Raw genomic sequence first — 20,958 nt, 5'->3', positions numbered from 1 at the left:
TTGCATTTATGGTAGGAGGCTCAAATGTCACCCTATCAATAAAAAGAACATGTAATCAGAAAATCAAAGAAATGCAGGACTTGAATGATACTCTACATCAACTTACACCTGCAAGATATATATATAGAGAGAGCATTAAACTCAACACAGACATAATGCACATTTGTGCTGGCTTGACACTGTTATGTACCACAGAAAAGCCATGTTCTTCTAATACAACCTTGTGGGGGTAGACTTATTGTTGGGTGGAACATTGTGACTATGTTGGTTTCATGGAGATGTGACCCACCCAACTATGTGTGGGATCTTTTGATTAGATGTAGATGTGACCCTGCTATACAAGGTGGGTCTTAATCAGCTTGCTGGAGTCTTCTAAGGGAGCTGATACAGACGGCAGAGAGTTCAACTGCTTGGAGACAAATAAAAGCTGAGAGAGAAGGGCTCTGGAAACAGAGAGGGCAAAGGTTCAGAAGACATCACCATGTGCCTTCCCATGTGTTCTAGTTTGCTACCTGCTGGAAAGCAATATACCAGAAATGGAATGGCTTTAAAAGGGGAATTTAATAAGTTGCTAGTTTACAGTTCTAAGGCCAAGAAAATGCCCCAATTAAACAAGTCTACAGAAATGTCCAATCTAAGGCATCCAGGGAACGATACCTTGGTTCAAGAAGGCCGATGAATTTCAGGGTTTCTCTCTCAAGTGGAAGGGCACATGGCAAACATAGTCAGGGTTCCTCTCTCATCTGGAAGGACACATGGCAAGCATGGCGTCATCTGCTAGCTTCTTCTCCTGGCTTTCTGTTTCATGAAGCTCCCCGGGTGGTATTTCCCTTCTTCATCTCCAAAGGTCGCTGGCTGGTGGACTCTGCTTCTCATGGCTATGTCATTCTGCTCCATTCTCTCTGAATCACTTTCATTCTCCAAAATGTTTCCTCTTTTATAGGACTCCAGAAACTTATCAATACCCACTGAAATGGGTGGAGACATGTCGTCACCTAATCCAGTTTAACAACCACTCTTGATTAAATCACATTTCACAATATTGAATAGGGATTATTCTGCCTTTATGGAATAGGATTTAGATTAAAACATGGATTTTCTAGGGGACATACATCCTTCCAAACCAGTACACCATGTGACAGAGAAACTTCAGACATGATTGACCTTTCTTGAGTGAAAGTATCCTCTTATTGATGACTTAGTTTGGACATTTTCATGGCCTTAAAAGTGTAAACTTGTAACCTGATAAATCCCTTTTGCAAAAGCCAATTCAGTTTTTGTATATTGCATTCAGGCAGCTTTAGCAAATGAAACAATATTCTTTTCACATGTGAGAATAATTCTCCAGGATAGGCCACATGATAGATCACAAAACAAGTCTAAATAAATTAAAAAAAAATTTCTAAAATCCATGGAAACATACTGCACAAACTGAACTCTAAGTTAAAACATGTATTATATTTAATAGTACAATTTAAAAAGTTTGCTATTATCAATTTTAATAAATATTCCACAGCAATTCAAGGTGTTAATAATAGGGTGGTATATGAAATCCTGTATTTTATGCATGGTTGTTGATTGTTCTGTAAATCTATAGTTTCTCTCATAAAGAAAAAAATAGTTATTGATATACTCATATATTGAAATTAATACACAGTTTGAAAATGTGCTATCAAATTTACAACATTCTTGGACAAATTTGTAGCCCCACGGAAGACATTATAGAGGAATTAAATATTTTTGCTTTCCTGAAAGTCAATAATTTTAACACAATGACAGATTTCTCTTGTTCAAGGATACCAGGGACATTGGGAAAATCATTATTTGCTTAAAGCATATTTTAGCTTAATTTATGCTTTACTGGAGTTAATATTTTTCCTTCTTAGTGTATTATAGAATCGTGTACTTTAATTTAGTATTTAGTCTGTTTTTATACTTTTTTACTTAAAAATTTTTTAGCCTTTCACATGTTTGTGTAATTTAACTTTGAGCTTCCTTCTGTTTTCTCAAATGCTTTTACTTATTACTAGTTTGGTTTGTTTTTTAATCACTCCTTTATACTGCTCATTCATAAACATGTTTGTCTTCCTTTTGATGAATGAAGAATTTTCCCTCTATTTAGCTTTCTGACAATTTTTATGTTCTCTAAAACCACACTTCCATTCCCTGTTTCTTGAGTCTGAATCCATTAGGGAAAAAAAAAATTAGTGAACCCATACACTCACTAATGCCCCCTATATCCCAAGATAGTGGCAATTCTGCTTGTGTATTCCAACAGCATGTCTGAGCAGTCAGGATAATGCTTCTCTGTGATCAACCTCCCAACCAAATGCAAGTGTAGATAAACTAGAAATAAAACAGTAGATGAGAAGTAAATCTTCCTGAAAACTCTCACTGTGGCTTCCAGCATTGAAATTGCATGAATAGACATGCGGTTGGAGTTTATTTTTTTTAGAAATCCTTTCATTTGAAAATAGAGGGTATTCATGTCATAAAAATGAGGAATTATAAAGGTAATTCTCAGAAATAGGAACTTATAGAGATAATTATAAAGACATCTCAGAATCAGGTTATGAAATTTCTTTGCCGCTCTCTGATTAACATAGCCAGAAATATATTCACTTTCCATCTGTTTCAGTTTGCTAAAGCTGCCGGAATGCAATAAAACAGAAATGGATTGGCTTTTATAAAAGGGATTTAATAAGTTACAAGCTTATAGTTCTAAGGACCTGAAAATGTGTATATTAAGGCACCAACAAGATAAAAGCTATATTCTTGCAATCTAATCTTGTGGGAGCAGACTTACTGTTGGGCAGGATGTTTAGATTAAGTTGTTTCTATGGAGATGTGACCTATCAGTTGTGGGTGGGATTTTTTGATTAGGTTGTTTGCATGGAATTGTGATGCTCACCCCCCCCACACACACCTTTCAGGGTGAGTCTTAATCTGCTTACTGGAATCCTATAAGAGAAACCACAGATGCTTGGAGAGCCAACACAGAGAGCAGATGCTTGTAGACAGAATGCTCTGGAAGATACTAAGGAAGAAAACACAGAAGCTGAGAGAGCCATTTTGAAACCAATTCAAGAGAGTGAAGGTATCCTCTTGTTATGCCTTAAACTGGGCATTTTCATGGTCTTAGAACTATAAATTTGTAACCTAATAAATCCCCTTTGCAATAGCTAATCCATTTATGCTGTATTCCATTCTGGCAGCATTAGCAACTGTATGAGAGTATAATCCAAGATTATTCAATTTAGTTTCAACACTGAGTTCCTGATCTTCCCGTGATTCTGGTATTTCATGCACCTCAAATCTAATCTTTGTGCAGTTAATGATGGTGCCAATATTCAGATGCTCAGGCCAAAGCTGGAGTCAATCTCAAGTCTTTTTCTCATACACCTACTATCCAACCCATCAAGAAGTCTAGATTTTGACTATTTCTTACAATCTCTCTATAACCACTGAGGATCAAGCTTCCATCAGCTCACCAGGGTTATTGTCACAATCTCCTGTTGATCTCTTTTCTTCCCTTGGGATGCTCTTTCACCAGTTATTCACATGCTTATCTCTGCTACTTTCTTCAGGTCTCTACTCAGAGTCATCTGTCAATGATATTTTCCTAGGCTATGTTATGAAAACTTTTCAAGACTTCATTTTTTCTTTCTTTCATTAATTTCTTCTTGTTTCCACAAAGTAATTTGTTAATTGAATATGATGCTATAACCTTAGCTACTAAATATTGCTTGGCACATAATAAGCACTCATTGTGTATTTGTTACTGGAACCAATAAATTGAATGAAGCTATATCTATGCAAGTAACCTGGTCTCTGAAGCCTACAAACATTCTCATCATAATCAGTAATTCTACAAAACCAGATCCTGAAAAATGGAATTTTTTCTATCGTTAATAGTACTGTTCACATAGTGACTTCACATTCATGAAATCTTAAACTGCAAAGATAACTTATTTCATTGTCCCTAGGCAGTTGGTTCTTTGGAAAGGACTGCTGAAATCCTAATATACTGAGCTGGAATAATACAAATTATGAAGCTAAAAGAAATGATCTTGAATGATTTTTGCCCTTGAGAATATAATTTTTCCTTTCAAACTTGGGATTGAAAGAATAGGGGGTGATATTAAAATTTATTTGCACATAGAGTAAACAAATCGAGCTTTCTGTTTAAATGGTTGAAAAAATGTAATATGCATTTGTATGCAGAGAGAGATCATTTGTAGATAGCACATAGCAGTAAATAAAATGAATATATTCTAATTACAGAATTAATAGCTTGTTTTTTCTACATAATATTTTATTCTAATTCTGAAAAATACAAAGAACTATAACATATTTTATGCTAAAGAATTTTTAGAGCTGTATGTTCAGTCTGCATACTATGCTTTTAGTCACATGCTTAATTTGTATTCTACAAATAAATCCCCTTTGAAATGAATAATTTAAATATAACAGGGATATAAAAAGAAAATGAGAATTTTAAAGGAAAAGCCATTGTTCACTTTGTTTTTCTTGGGTTTATCTGAATCACCAAAGCAATTACGGTTGTCTCATTTTCAGTATGAGTGAACCTTCTCAATATCTCCTGACCAACTCCCACTTTCAGTTGTCCCACTTGAAATCAGATCACTAAACATAAAGTAAAAGACATACAAAGTACAAGTCACTTGAAAATTATTAGATTCAATAGATATGGATTTACTATATCAAATTTCCCATAAAGATTTCCAAATATTTTATTGATTTTTATAAATATATGACAAACATATTAAGCAACTTGAGGACTGGCTCTAATCCATGGACCCCACTTTAAGTAACAATGCTTTCGTGAAAACTAGACTAGCAATCATGTTTTCAACCAGAGCAAGAACATGGCGTTTAAAGAAAGTAATTAGGCAGTTCATTGTGTTTGCAATATTGTAGAGGGGATTTTATTGTATTTTAGAAAGTTGTCAATCTGCAATAGTTTGAAAAAATAAAAATAACAAAAAATATGAAGTACCCATAATAACAGGGCCCTCCAACTAAAGTGAAAGCAATGAAGAGTTTAGAATCTAACACACTAATCCAAATGCATACTGCACTGTCCAAGCTCAAACACTGGTAGGCAACCTTGGGCAAAGAAATGTAATATTCATCTTTAGATAAGTAACTAAGGCACAGACGAATTAAGCCTGTCAGTCTCAAGCTGCTACAAAGTAGTGGCAAGCTCCTCAGTAGCAGTAGCTTTAGTAATAGCTACTAAAGTGTTTCCAATGGATGGAAGGTAAGCCTGATTTCTGATTTCTCCCTTAGGCAAAGGGGCAGTCTTGCCACATGGGCCTTCACTAATAATATGACTTATAAATGACTTGTACCTTTTTAGTTGATTCTGAATAGTGATGTACTTATTGCTGATCACATATTAACAGTTTAGGATCATTTAAAAGCTCCTTTTATATATTGAAATATATTTAGGCTCATTTATATATTAATACATCAATATGGAGAAATATATCATTTTATCTGGCAGAGAAATCCAAGTGAAGTAAAAATTTAAATAGTGTTGTATAGATATTCTACAAAATGGCATCAGGGATTATTAGTTACCGAATATTTTATTTTTTATTAATTTTCTTTTGCATATTATACAAATCAAAGTTACTTAAAGAACTATATTTGCTAAAACGTGGTGTTAAAAGTATTTTAAAGGCAGGAAATGAAAATTACCTGCATAGAAAAAGACAGAGAACATTTTTTTTTATATTCTGTAGGCTGTGACTTAGACATATGTTTGAATGAGAGCCCAGAATCTTACTATGCAGCCCTCTTCTTTTCTAGGTACTACAGTCTCTCATTGTAAAAACCAAAGCAAAGACTCATTATTTCTAATAGCAGGCAAGCCTGAGTTCAAGACAGAGTCATACTATCTTTCTTAGATAAAACCCAACCCCTTTTAAAAGTAAAGTTTAAATGAACTTTTAATATCTCAGTGATAAAATTAGCCTTTTCTACTTTTCCAACCACAGAGAGAAACCAAAAATACTCACAACAATGATATACTCCCTCCCTTTTGGGAAAATGAGTGTAAGCCTTCTGTCTGTAAATATGAGAAACAAAGAATGAGATTCATTTCCAGCAAAGTTTAATGGTCATGAGAAAAAGAAATTCAGTTTAAGCTAAATAACAATGATTTCTACTTCTAACAAAACTGATACTGGAAAAATCCAGTAGCTTTTCAGTCTATGATAAAGTTAACGCTAATGGCAAGGCTAGATTTTTGGTTACTGCATGGCAATTTCAATTCAGTTGTTCTTCCCCTGATACAATGCTGCCAAACCTAGTGGAATGCTACAATTACTATAACTAATAACTACCATTAAGTACGAGTTTGCTACATGTCGGCACTTTACATGGATAATCTAATTTAATTCAATCACCACATCAGCCCGATTTGATTAGGTTTACACAGCTAAATTGAAGAGCTTTTATTCCATCCCCCAGACTCTTACTCCATAAACTGTTGGCACTGCTGTCTCCCAGAGTTTGATCATCAGGTCAGAAGGAGGACAGTGCAGGGGGGGTGCCGAAGCAAATTGTGTCTACTTATTTTATAAAGTTGCCCCACTTCGAAAACTTTAAAAAGCTTGAAAGTAATATAAATCATTTGACTGTATCATTGTGTGGATTATTCCAGCAAATAAGCAGGCTATTATGCATAAAATGAAACTGATTCAACAGGATTTTCACTAAGGTATTTTGTTCTTGAAAGCATGCTGCGTGGGTTTCATCGCTGAGAAATGGCTGAACTAATTTGAAACCTGATAATGGTTGCAATACATTTCTGAAATTTTGTGTACTACTGGGGTCAAGCATAATGTTCACAATTAAATGAAAACCTCTCATAATTTAAAAATCTTTGAAAGACTACATATACTGTGACAATCTCAATCAAAGTAAGCTCACTGGTGATGTGCTTTTAACAAAATGTCAAAAGGCCCCTGGAGATACAAGGGACATCAATCTGAGGAATTCCTGGAACAGGAAGATCCATCATTAGTTTTGGCAGGGTATGCACAGCGGGGCAGTCCTTTTCAAAGGCGATCAAGTAGAAATGAATTGAGTATAATCCCTGGGCTGCATATATTCCAGATCAGCTACTACCATTTTAATAGTCTGCTGCAAAAAGGGTTTTAAAAAGTTATTTCTTCTTGTTAGCTCATTAAAAATATATCTCTCATGCATTAACTTTATAAGGGGCAAAAAGCCAGAATGTACATTGAATGTGAAAGGAAGGAATTTCAAGTGTGTCCTTATCAAATAAGTACTTGATATCTATTTTTAGTTATATTTTGCAATTTGATCTGAATATCAGTACAGATTTTTTTCTTTTAAGGAAAAAATGTCCACATACATGAGGAAGAGAAAATGCAAGAAAATACATTTCTGTACTCTATATACCCTATTTTACAACTTTTGTTTTCTTTTTCCAAGCTTTCCTTCTGTCTCCATTTTCTTTGTTCATTAGAAGTTGCCTCTTCTCTTCAATGACTACGCCCCCCTCTTTTTCAATTATTTATTATTTATCTATCTAGCCTAGGCATCAATAGTGTATTATAAACAAAACATTTGTCTGCAGCTCCATGATCTGTGATTCACTTGCTTAACAGTATTTCACAAAGAAAGCCACCTTATATTATTGTTTGTATTTTATTTTCTTCGGTAGGACATGAAAATTTTCTCTATATGCAACGTTTAATGAGGCTTTAAGAATTTCAAGATATTTAAATAAATTGTTCTGGCTGTCAAACAACTTTTGAGCTCATATACATATACATACATTTAACACATTGTTAATTTATGGCAAATGTTTTGAAAAATTAAAAAAAATGCATAACTCTAAATGTAAGTTGATGGCAAAATAAGGATATTTTATTTTCATTTCACCTAAAAAGAAATCCCAATAAGATAGAACAGAAGTAGATAATATATACCAGTAGAGAATATTCCTTCCTTTGTGCACTCAGTGAAAAGTTAATTGATATATATGTACCAGACTCTATTCCCATGACAGGGAAATACACAAGGATCAATAAGGCAAACATAGTCTCTGCTCTTACAAAGATGAAAAGCTGGTGAGATTAAGATATATAAGAAGCATCCAAAGAAATCAGAGGAGAGAGTAAAAGTAAATGCACTGAAATGGGGGAGGCAAATATGCTATTTGGGATATAATAAGAAATGCTATTGTGTACTTCCTGATTTGTATATGATTTGATTTATCAGAAATAAGATTAGAGCAGAGAATCTGAGAAGGGTGTCAAGAAAATTAAGAGCAGCCTTAAATTACACCATTTGTTCAATAGACAACAGGAATCTAAAGTTTGTCAACAGAATATTAATATATCAGGTAAGTTTTGAGGAATAATGAAAAGCCTATAGGATGGACAAAAGGAAGTACAGTTAGAAAGGGCTGAGTTCAAACAGTTTAATAATAGTCAGCTATTAACTTATATAGGATCCTATAAAGGTAAGCATAGAAAGGAAAGGAAGAAATATTGAATAAGAGGAAGGAAGGTAACATATATTGATGGTCTAATATATGTGTTTTTCATGTGGAGGTCTATTTAGTAATCGTAAAAATATATGGTTATTGATATTTTGAGGATGCTTAAATAAATTGAGTGACTAAAAAACTTTCTTAAAAGGACATTGAATAGAGATTCAATTTCTGGCTTATCTGCATAAAACATTTATCAGTAGGGTTAACAAATAAGCACATGAAAATGTGTTTAAGTTAGGAAATGTAAATTAACACTGCAATGAGATACCACTACATACTCACAGTAATGGCAACCATAAAAAAAAAAAATTTCAAAAAAGGAAAAATACTCCCAAAGCTAATTGCTGGGGGAATTTTGAAGCATATGGAGCTTCATACAATGCTGTGGCAGTACAATATAGAAAAGCCCAGTTGGAAAATAGCTTGGCAGTTTCTCATAAATTAAAACAATCCCTGATGATATGACCCATCAGTCCATACTCCTAGGTGTTTACCCAAGAAAAATGAAGACATATGTTCAAACAAATGCCTGTACATAAATTATTACAGCACATTTATTCATGGTATCAAAAACAAAAATGTACAAAATATCTATCAATTTATAAATGAACAAACAAATCATGGTACTTTCATATAATAAAATACTATTCAGCAATGAAAAGTAATGGAACACTGACTAATGTAAAAATAGGGAGAAATCTCCAAAGCACCATATTAATTAAAGAAAATATATACAATGCTATATAACTATGATTTTCTTTATATACAATGCTATATAACTATGATTTATTTATATGATATTCTCTAAATGGGAAAGTATAGAAAGAAAAATCAGGTAAGTCTGGGGTTGAGAAAGAGGAATGACTATAAAGTGGCATGACACAGACTTAATTTTGGAAGATGGAAATACTTTCTATCTGAATGATAGACATACAAGACTGCATAATTTGTCAAAGTCAAGTGTGTAAGTTTTACTGTTGGTAAATTATAACTCACTAAATAACAACAAAACAAATTCATGGGTATGGCTTGTAGAGTTATGAGTGATAAAAGATGGGTTCATTGGGGAAGGATCCTTACCTCTTAATATCTATGGACTTTTGTTTACAAGATTTAGATATTCAGCTGTTTTCTGTTACCACTTATGCAAATTACTTAGGCTCTGTTTGCATTTTTCCTCATCTGTGAAATAAGAGTTCAAGCATTCCTTCATTCATCAATTATTTATTGAATTCTTAGTATTGTAGGGCATGCTTTTTTATCCGGGGAATATATCAGTGAACAAAGTCAAATCCCCCAATCCTGAACCCTCTTGGAGTCTTCCTTGTATTGGAGGCAAATAAAAACTAAAATAGTAGTAAGAGTACTTAATTCATAGAATTGTTATTAATAATTAAGATTATTAATATGCATATATTCTGAATAATTAGCATATGTTTAAGATATATGCATCTCCATATGGTAAGCATCAAATACATGTCTATTATTTTATGAGTATCTTAATTATTTGCTCAAAGACAAGTCTTCCCAAATCATGCCTAAGAGAAATTCCTGGCAACCAATCTCTGAGGCAAGCAATAGAAAGTACTCTGCTGTGTGCAGAGGGGAGCAGGTCCACTTAAGAGACTACACGTGTCTTAATTCACTTCTCATCAGCAACTAACTTTCTTAATAACTCTGTTTCTGAGTAAGGTGAAATGAGGATCATGAGGTGGGAGTCGAGGCAAAAGTGGGAATTTAGAAATCGTACACCTACTTAAACAGGCTTTAAATACATCCTGCTTTCATCCTCACCTACATTCCCATTTTCATACCAATTCTTGAAACCTTTAGGAATTCTGTGATGTATATTGATGTTTTTCAGTGTTTTCCAATTGTCAGCTTTGGTTCACCTGTTAAATCATTGATCATTTGTCTTGCTGTCTTCCTTGCTTTCTTTGTGGGTTTATGTCATTTTCCTCCACTGCTAACACTTAAGTGAGGTGTTAGGAAGGATTTGATATTTATTTCTATCTGGAAGACTCTATTAAATATTTTACATCCTTTGTACTACCAACTGGATGTAGATAAGAAAATGAAAAGGCCCTTTAAGACTGATTGAATGGACAGATCAAGAGAGAGTTTTCAAAGTTAATATATATAATATAATACAATATAATATAATATAATATAGTATAATATAATATAATATAATATAATCTTATATAATCTAATAATAGCTATGCTCCTTCTAAATTAAGAGACATTTGCAGTGATCTGTACTTAAGACTAATGTTGTTTCTTCTCTGGAGACTTATAAATGATATTGAATTATGGAAAAGCTAAACATTAAATTCTTAAGTGAATAAATGAATAAACAGCTTTGAATATCTGTGCAGGTTTTGGCAACATATTCTGCCTGGATTCTATTCAAACAGAACAAATTAATCCACAAATAACTGCCTATTGCCTCCCCTTCCTCACAAAACTTCATTACAATGACAATAAAGGGGTTTCTAAAAAGACAAAGATTATATTCCTTTCATATCAAGGGAAAACCTCTAAGCCAAATATTTAGAAACAGAAAGGTGATGGATTATGACAGGGAAGATTGTTATCTGGTGAAACTAAAATCTGAATGAAAAACCCTACTGACAATGACTTCTGTGGGTCTTACCAAGAAGATGTCAATTTATTACCATATCACTTATGATCAGTGATTCTCAACCAGGAGTGATTTTGGCCCACAGGTGGTATTTCCCAGTGTCTAAGACATGGTTGATTGTTACAACTGAGCAGTGCTACTCTTATCTAGTGGGTAGAGGACAGATTTTCTGCTAATCATTTAACAATGCACAGGACTGCTTCCTCTGCCACAAAGAATTATCGTGTTCAACAATTCAGTAGTGCTGCTGTAGAAAAACCCTGTTCTATATAAATCCTACAAATTCACAAACCTTTTAATCAGTTTTTGATGCTTTACTTTTTAATCTGAATTGGTATTTCAGGGAAGCATGTTGTATGAAAGAAATAAAAAGCAAGGACATAAAAAAAAAAAAGAAAAGAAAAAACCAGGAATCCAGATTAGAAATAATAGTGTCAAATGTTATCGTCTTTCCTGGGATGGAGTGATTAGCAGTACCCTCCTTATCTATTGGTATCAAATTAATTGAGAAATAACTCAGGGAGTTAGCATACAGGAGATTAAAATGTCTATTTTACTACTAACTGATAAAGTGAATTTTACTTAGTGCTACAGATGAATGTACTCCCTAATACAAGATTTCAAAATTACTCAGACCTGGCACTGCTACAGCACATCTCCCTCACCCCTCCTATCACGTGGCAAAGCATGCGCTTAGAACACAGCAAAAACTGTGCCCCAGACAGTCAACTTTACTTTAAGGGACAGGGGAAAAGTAGAGATAGATTATGTTCTTCTTCAAAACTCATCATTAGGTGACATATTCACCTCACCTGCACTGGCTTACACTGTAACGAGGGGGCTAGGATAGAACAGGTATGCTATGCTAACAGTTTCCTTCTCTGCGAGAAATCAAGACAGAAACCAAAAGAAAGCATTAAAGAAAATGTAGTGTCCTTGCAGAGAAAGTAGAATATTTGAAGTTTTATAGAACAGAAAAGCATAACATTAAAAAGAAAAGTTATTGTAAATTGAAATTTTAACCTGAAATACAAGGAATAATTGCTAGGCTTAAAATGTAGAGTATAATGGGAGGCAAGGGTAGTTCAGTTGTAGAATTCTCGCCTGCCATGTGGGAGACCTGGGTTCGATTCCCTGCCCATGCGCTTCCCAAACAAGCAAACAAACAAGCAAGCAAACAACAAAAAAAAAACACAAAAATTCAACCAGTGATGCTGCAATAAAAGGATACACACATGGAAAAAGAATGAAATGTGACCCCTGCTATACAGCGTACAAAAAAAAAAAAATTGAGAGAGTACAAAAAAATGTTACATGAAGGAAAAACATTTGAGGATGTGGAAATAAGAGACTAAAGATAAACAAATATGGACACAAACTCAGGAAATTCAATAACCAATTATTATCTAAATAAGTAGGAGAAAACAGAGAAATTTGAAGAAAAGAAATAACCTGAAACATAAGTCAAGAAATATCTTAATAGCATGTGACTCTAATTAACAGATTTAGTGAGAGTGCCGTGCAACAGTGGCTCAGTGGCCGAATTCTTGCCTGCCATGCTGGAGACCTAGGTTAGGTTCTCAGACCCTACCCAGGTAAAAAAAAAAAAAAAAATCTATTGAGAACAATAAATAAAATCATCCACCTTAGAAAATAAATCTCAGGAATAAAGATGAAACTGTGGATCAAATTTGAGCTATGGTACAGTTATAATAATATTCAAAATCTAAATTAATCAAAATTTTAAATAAATAAGATTAGTGGGTAATAAGGGTGGTAGAGAAGAAATTATATTATATGTGATAGTGAGCCAACAAAATATATCTAAAATTGAAAAATCAAGAACTGGTAATTTGGAGGCAAGGCCTGAGCAAAAGCTGAACAATTGAAACTGATCCTCTCTGGGGATCATAAATGGAGACTGCAGAAAGCTGAGGAAGAAGACCGAAGATTGTATTGTCAGTGTCTCACGATTTTGTTGTCACAAAAAAACTGTAGGCATGCACTTTCTAAAAAATTGTAAAGTATTTGTCTCCCTTTGTTTTGTTAGTTTATACTGAATGTTTATCATCAAGTATTATGAAATTTCTTAAGGGTTATCCAGTAGCTGTGAAATCCAAGACAGTAGTGCTGTGTTGGAATTAACCTCTATTAACATGTTTAGGGAAATATCATGAAGCAATTTTGCTCTTATTTTAAAAATTAATAATTAATCTAAAAATGAGTATTCACTCAAGATATGGCTCTAGTAATATTATTAATAATAGTAATATTGGTATTGGTATTGACATTAATACTGTTTTGAATCCTTTTGCTTATGGATATGAACTCTCATAAGGGACACAAATAGTAGAGGTCTCTCACAATATATTCCTCTTCTGTGTTTATACATCTGCATATAGATAGATAGATGACAGATAAATAAGTATATGATATAGATAGATGATACAGAGAGATAGATAGCTAATTAGCTCTTCAAAGAGATTTTTCCAAAGTTATATAATAAAATATTGTCAATCCTGAAAAGGCTAGTTCATATGAAATATTTCATTTAAATTCTCCCAATTATTTTCCTTAGAAAATTTAGTCAATTTCACTGAAAAGAAATCTATTTCATAGTTAAAAAGGAATTCAGGCAAGACAGCAACATTTGATAATTTTTCATACTCTAAAAATCAATTTAGGTTTTATTAGCATAAAACATATTATTCATAGTAGAAAAAAGGCATTGAAATAAGTATTAATGGCAGAATAAACAAACAACATGAAATCTAAAATAGAATTTTCTCCTTAAATATGTTTGTAATTAATTTGCATTCTGAACTGTCAATTTAATGACAGAAATTTTCAAAACATATAAAATACTAGGAACAACATAGTTAACATGTTAATGCATATTATTTCTCCCTTCCAATATACTTATGTACTAGAAATAGCTGTATTAATTTTTCTTTAAAATTGGGATTATATGCACAAATGGTTTATAGCTTTTTTTTTCCAACCATCTATAGGTTGTAAACATCTGTCATGTCATTAGCTATTATTCTATGGCATGCATTTTAATAACTGAACAATAGACCGTATTATGGATGTCAGCATTTGTTAAAATCATCTCCTCTTGTTGGGAAATGTCTGGCACACGGTAGTATATGGGTTTATTAAATAATGAAAACATATTTACATTGTAATGAGTTAACCATTTCAGTTTATTTAATTCTCATTCACTGCATTATATAATGAACACACTCTGTTAAACTCTTATACACGTCCTTAATAATCCCCTTAGTCTAAATTAGTAGAACTGCAATTTCAGAGTTAGACACACAAAAAAATTACACTTCAATAATTATTACCAAATTAACCCGCAGACCATTTTTTCAAATTTTCCAGAGAGCAGTACATAAAGATAGCTCAGTAACGCTTTACTGTCCTTAACACAGGGACTATCATAAAAATGAATTGCCAATTGGGTAGGAAAAATATATGTCATGTTCAAGATGCATTTGTTGGACAACTGATAATGTTTAATATTTTTCAAATATTTGTCAAACAACTTTATACTTTATTTGAGCAGTTTTCTACTTCTTTCTTTCATTCATTAATAAAAAATATTTTCAGCAAGTTAATGACAAGCTTTGAGTTTAAATATAAACAGGTAATAAAATGATGACCTAGATAAACATTTTTTTTCCTCATGAAGTGTGTATTACAGTGATAGGAAAGACAAATTATATTGTAAATAAATAAATAAATAAATAGAAAATCTTAATTTTTTGGAATCACTTATTTTAATAAGATTAATTAAGTTATAGCACACATATTGTTAATAGTTCATTGAGATCTATATTCCTCATAGGGCGATTTCCTGACAGCCTTATCCTAGCTACACCATATTGGCTTACTGTATATCCAGAAATGCTGGTATATTCCATTCATAGCACTTACCCCTATCAAAATAATCTTATTTGAAAATTTATATATTTAGTATGGATCCCTCCCTGAGGACAGATATCTTCTCTTTGTGTTGCAATTCCTAATGTCTTATGCCTGGCACAGAGTAAGTGCTGAGTAAACATTCTTAGTTTATGTTATCTGATTTACTAAAATAGAGACAAGCCCCAAATTATTATACTGAACCAATACAGAAGTGAACGGAGCATTTTCTTACACAACCATAATGAAATTATCATATCTGACTAAATGTATGTAAATGTTTCAAATCATGGCATGACAAATCCATGTTTAAATTGCTCCTTATCTGAATATATTTTATAGTTGGTTTCTTCAAGTCAGTATCTAAAGTAAAATGTCTACACATTTCATTTGCTTGTCATTTCTCTGAATATACTTTTAATCAAAATAGTCCCCATCGTTTCAGTGTGTCTGTCACAACTTTGACTTGAAAGGGCTTCTCCTGCTGTCTCAGAGATGCTACCAAATGATGGACTTGCTTCACTCCTTCTAACTGGTGACATCCATGTTTTAATTCTGTCCTCTGAATTTCCCTTAAACTGAAGGTTTAAAAGTTCATGTTAAATTTTTGGAAGGAAAACCACCTAGATGTATTGTTATCCCTTTAACATTTGCAGCATTGGTAGTCATGTTTCAGTTTCATGTCTAAAATGATTTCTGCATTTTCATTATTTTTTTCTTGATTGATCTCTTGTCAGATTTTTGTTGAATTTAGTATTTTTAATGGGAACAATCTTTAATTTTATTAATACTCTCTTTCGTATTTCTATTTTGTGTCCATTACTTTGTGTCCTTATCATTATTATTTCCATCTTTGGCTCCTATTTGCCCTTATTGACAAGATTTTTATCTCTAGTTATTTGCATAGCTCATTGACTCCAGTTTGTTTCTTTTAGATGTAAATTTTGCTCACATTATTGAATTATATAGTGGTTTCTAATTCTTATTGTGAATTCTTCTTTAATCAATGGAGTGTGTGCAATTGTATTGCAAGGCACTGTAAGAACTTTCAAGTGAGGTTACAGAGTAGGGAATTTCAGGTCTCAGTCCTTCCTCCAAAACAGATAGTAATATGACAGGAACCTTTTGAAACATTGGTTCTGGGGTTCTTGAGGCCAAAAGAAAACTGTAGAGTGTCCAGGGAAGAGTAGGAGGACAAAACTGATAAACTGCAGTAAAGAACTGTGAGTACCTCTCTCCATGCAGAATTTGGCAGCAGTCATACCACACTCTAGCTGAGGGCTGCCTCTGGATCCTGCTTCTGGCTAGCCACTGCTGTCAGAAAGGGACATAAAAATCCTCTTACCCAAGAAAAGGAATTGGTATGGGGGGCATGGCTGGGGAGTGATCACAGCTTTTGATAAGTGAATTAAATGATAGGGTCCCAGCTCTGAGCTACTGTTTCATTACTGGACAAAGGCAGCAGCAGACATTGTTTGAACCCTATCCTACCCCCAAAGGGGTGGAGGAAGTAGAGGTTTAAAGACACAGTGTCTCCTTAGGGCTGCAGGGAATGGTTTATTGAAGATTGCCATATACTGGTCAGGGTAGGACACCTTTGGGGAGTCATCAAAAAGGCTTTTGGCATTTTAGAGCCAGTCTGCACCCCTTGGCTGTTTTATGGCTGGGAAAAACTGACTTGGGAAAAACCTTTCTGGGTTGACCCTCCTACCAGAATTTGGACTCTTAGCAAAACATATTGAAACTATAAAAGGAGTGTTTTATATATATATATATATATATATCAGTAAATATACATGTATCTCAGTAAAAAAAAATAAAATAAAATAAGACAGAATAGTTCAAGATTCCCAGAAAAGGAACAGAGGACAGGAAGCTTTCTCCTGAGGGTGAAACAGTTTCACAGATAGTGCTATCTTAAAACCTATACCATATATTCAAGGCAAGAATCAGGCAAAGAAGAGCTGGAAAAATCTGACCAGCTAAACATGGGCTACTCTAAAGGCCGAGAGGAAAGTTGTGGCTTTACCACAAGGCCAACAACACTAACACTCAGGCAGGAGAAAGAAACGGGCTCCCGAGTACATTCATCAAGACAATGAGATGCCTAAACATCAGTAAAAATTACAAGCCATGCTAAGAAACAGGAACAAATGGCTTAATCAAAAGAACAAATTAAAACTTCAAGGAGATGCAAAATTTTGAACTAATCAAAGATGTTCAAATAATCCTCTTAAGTCAATTCAAAGATATGAAGGAAAATATGACTAAAGACCTGAATGATGTTCATAAGATACTGGGGTAGCAGAAAAAGAAATTTGAAACTATAAAAAGAATTTAACAGAAATTGGGGGAATGGAAGTCACAATAGAAGAGATTAAAAATACGTGAGTAAAAAAATACATGACATGTACAACAGCAGATCTGACATACAGAAGAATCAGCGAACTAGAAGATAAGATAATTGAAACGTTACAGAGAGAAAGAACTGAAAGAATTGAGCGGTGTCTCAATGATTTGAGGAAAACATGAAGCACATAAACCTATAGGCCATGGATGTCCTAGAGGGGAAGAGAAGTGAAAAGGGGTGGAAAAATATTTGAGGAAATAATGGATGAAATTCTTAAATCTTATGAAAAACATAAATATATACATATATAAATATATGTATCTAAGGAGTGCAATGTACTCCAAACAGAAGAAATCCTAATAAACCAACTCTTAGATACATACTTATCAGAATGTCAAATGCCCAAGATTAAGAGAGAATCCTGAAAGCAGCAAGAAAAAAACAATTCTTCAGTTACAAGGAACTGCAATAAGTTTAAATACTGATTTCTCTTCAGAAACCATGGAGGCAAGAAGTTGACAGTAGGATATATTTAAGGGATTTAAAGAGAAAAAATTGCTAGCCAAGAATTCTTTATCCAGTGAAACTGTCCTTCAAAAATGAGGGAGAATTTAAAATATTGACAGATCAAGAAGCTGAGAGAGGTTGTCAATAAGAAACCTGTTATACAAAAAATACTAAAGTGAATTCTTCAGATTGAAAGAAAAGAGAAAAGAAGGAGTAAGAGACTTGGAGGAGGGTGTAGAAATGAAGATTATCATTAAGATAAGTAAAAGAATAAAAAGAGAGGCAAAAAAGGGATAACATATAAAATCCAAAGGATAAAATAGTTGAATTAATGCTGCCTTTACAGTAACAACACTGAACATTAATGGATTAAAATTCTTAATCAAAAGACACAGATTGGAAGAATGGATAATAAATATGATCCAATTATATGCTGTCTACAGGGGCTCATGTTAGATGCAAAAACATAAATAGGTTGAAAGTGATAGATTTGAAAAAGATGTTCCATGCAAACAGTAATCAAAAAGAACTAGGGAAACTATATTAATATCAGAAAAAATAGACTTTATATTAAAAGTTTTTATATGAGATAAAGAAGGGCACTATGTAGGGCAGTGTCATGGTGGCTCAGTGGCAGAATTCTCACCTGCCATACCAGAGGCCCAGGTTTGATTCCCAGTGCCTGCCCATGTAAAAAAAAGAAAAAAAAAAAAGAAGTACATCATGTATTAATAAAAAGGTCAATCAACTAAGAAGAAATAACAATCATAAATATTTATGCATCTGATCACAGTGCCCCAAAATATCTGAAGAAAAGACTCTCAAAACTAAAGAGAGAAATAGGCAACTGTACAAAAACCATCAGTGACTTCATTACATAACTCTAATCAATAAATAAAACATCTATGCAGAGGATGAATTAGGAAACAGAGAAATTGAATAATATGATAAATGAATTAAACCTAACAGATATATATAAAGAACATTGCATCCCAAAACAGCAATTAATCTCAAGGATACACTGCATGTTGGGTCACAAAGCAGGTCTCAATAAGTTATAAATAATTGAAATTATGCAAAGCACTTTCTCTGATCATAATGGAATGAAGCTGGAAATCAATAGCAGGCAGAGAACTGAAAATTCACAAATATATGGGTATTAAATACTATACTCTTAAACAATCAGTGGGTCAAAGAAGAAATTGCAAGAGAAATCATCAAATATCTCAAGACTAATGAAAATGAGAACAAAACATAAAAATTACGGGATGCAATGAAGGTAGTGTTGAGAGGAAGATTTGTAGCCCAACATGCCTCTATTTTTTTTAAAAAAAAAAAGAACTAAAATGAAAAAACCTAACTCTGTAACTTGAAGAACAAGAAAAAGAACAGCAAATTAATCCCAAAACAACCATGATCAAATTAGTTTTCTCCCAAATATTCAAGGGTGATTCAACACAAGAAAATCAGTGTCATGTACCACATTAACAAATCAAAGGAGAAAAAAACATATGAGCATCTCGATTGATGAAGAAAAGGCATTTGAAAAAAATCCCACCACCCTTTCTTGATTTCTTAATAAAAGAAGTGATTAAAATTGTTGATAAAACATTTCCTCAACATGATAAAGGACACATATATGAGAACCCCCTGCTAACATCCTACTCAATGGTGCAACAATGACAACTTTCCTTCTAAGATCTGGAATAAGATGAGGATGCCCACTCTCATCACTGTTATTCAGTATTGTGCTGTAAACTTTGGCAAGAGCAGTTAGGAAAGAAAAATTAATAAAAGTAATCAAAATTGGAAAGAAAAAAACAAAATGTTCACTGTTCAAAGATAACATGATCCTCTGTAGAAAATCCCTCCAGATCTACAACTAATTTGTAGAACTAATAAATGAGTTCAGCAAAATGGTGGGATACCAGGTCAACATGCAAAAATCAGTAGAGTTTCTATACAGTAGTAAAAAGCAACCTGAGGAGGTTATCAAGACCAATTTCATTTAAGATAGCAACTAAAGGGAGTGCATACTTAGGAACAAATTTAACCAAGAATGTAAAAGACTTTTACACAGAAACTATAAAGTATTGATAAAAGAAATCTAAGAGGATGTAAACAAATGAAACTACATTTTGTGTTCATGGATTGGCAGACTAAATATCATGAAGACATCAATTCTTTCTAAGTTGACTTAGAGATTCAATGGTACTCCAATCAAACGTCCAATAACCTACTTGGCAGAAATGGAAAAGCCAATTTTCAAATCTATTTGGAAGGATAATTTCGTATTGAATTGTCAGAAACATTTGAAAAAAAAAGAATAAAGTTGGAAGTCTCACATGTCCTGACTTTAAAACATATTACAATTCTACAATGGTTAAGACATAAAGATCGATAAAGATAGATATATTCACTAACTGAATCAAATTGAGAGTATAAAAATAGAGCCTCAAAATTATAGTCAATTGATATTTGACTAGGCTGCCATGTACACTCAACCTGGAAAGAAAAGTTTCTTCAACAAATGGTGCTGGGAAAACTGAATATCCTGATTGTAAAAAAAAATGAAAGAGGACCTCAATTCATATCATATTCAAAAATGAACTCAAAATAGATCAAAGACCTTAATTTAAGAACCAAGACCATGAAACTCCTAGAAGAAATTTTAGGAAACCATCTCAAAGATCTTTCAACAGACAATGGTTTCCTTGACTTTCTATCCAAAACACAAGCAATAAAACAAAACATAGATAATGGGGCCTCCTCAAAATTAAAAACTTAAGCATATCAAAAAACTTTGTTAAGAATGTGAAGAGACAACCTACTTAATGAGAGAAAATATTTGGAAACCATATATCCAATAAGACTTTAGAATCCAGAAAACATTTTAAAATCTTTCAAGCCAACAATAAAAAGTCAAACAACCCAATTCAAAAATGGGCAAAAGACTTATTTGTG

Source organism: Tamandua tetradactyla, chromosome 4 (assembly GCF_023851605.1).
Source record: "Tamandua tetradactyla isolate mTamTet1 chromosome 4, mTamTet1.pri, whole genome shotgun sequence".
NCBI classification, from domain to species: domain Eukaryota; kingdom Metazoa; phylum Chordata; class Mammalia; order Pilosa; family Myrmecophagidae; genus Tamandua; species Tamandua tetradactyla.
This window is presented reverse-complemented; position numbering follows the sequence as displayed.